Genomic DNA, 1,172 nt, shown 5'->3' with positions numbered 1-1,172 from the left:
AAGACTTTTATCAACTTCTGCAGTCTGAAATTGACCGAACTTGCAATCAGGATGTGTTAATTGTCACTGGTGACTAGAATGCAAAAGTTGGAAACAAAGAAGAATCACCAGTAGTTGGAAAGTTTGGCCTTGGTGACAGAAATAATGCTGGAACTCACATGGTAGAATTTTGCAAGATCAATGACTTGTTCATTGCAAACACCTTTTTTCAACACCACAAACAGCAGCTGTACATGTGGACTTCACAAGATGGAACACACAGGAATCAGACTGACTACAGCTGTGACAAGAGGTGATGGAAAAGTTCAATATCTTCAGCCAAAACTAGGCCAGGAGCTGATTGTGGAACAGACCATCAACTGCTCATATGCAAGTTCAACTTGTACTTAAAGACAATTAATACAAGTCCACGAGAGCCAAAATATGATCTAGAATATAACCCTCCTGAATTTAGAGACCATCTAAAGAATAGATTTGATGCATTGAGCACCAATGACCGAAAACCAGAAGAATTGTGGGAGGATATCAAGAACATTATCCACGAAGAAAGCAAGAGATCACTAAAAATACAACGAAAGAAAAGAAGACCAAAATGGATGAAAGAAGAGTCTCTGAAACTTGCCCTTGAGCAGAGAGTAGCTAAAACAAATGGAAGAAATGACAAGATAAAAGAGCTGAACAGAAGATTTCAAAGAGCAGTTCGAGCAGATAAAGCCAATTACTGTTATGAAATGTGCAGAGACCTGGAGTTTGAAAACCAAAGACGAAAAACATGCTCAGCATTTCTCAAGCTGAAAGAATTGAAGAAAAAATTTAAGCCTCGAGTTGCAATACTGAAAGATTCTATGGGTAAAATATTGAATGATGCAGGAAACATCAAGAGAAGATGGCAGGAATACACAGAATCACTTTACCAAAAAGAACTGGTCAATCTTCATCCATTTCAGGAAGTGACATATGATCTAGAACCAATGGTACTGAAAAAGGAAGTCAAAGCTGCAATGAAAGCATTGGCAAAGAGCAAGGCTCCAGGAATTGACGGAATTCCCACTGAGATATTTCAACAAATGGATGCCTCATTGGAGGCACTCACTTGGTTATGCCAAGAGATTTGGAAGACAGCTACCTGGCCAACTGACTGGAAGAGATCCATATATGTACCCATTCCAAAG

This window comes from Orycteropus afer, unplaced genomic scaffold, assembly GCF_000298275.1.
Source record: "Orycteropus afer afer isolate SDZICR_OR568_19922 unplaced genomic scaffold, OryAfe1.0 scaffold00268, whole genome shotgun sequence".
NCBI lineage: Eukaryota > Metazoa > Chordata > Mammalia > Tubulidentata > Orycteropodidae > Orycteropus > Orycteropus afer.
This window is presented reverse-complemented; position numbering follows the sequence as displayed.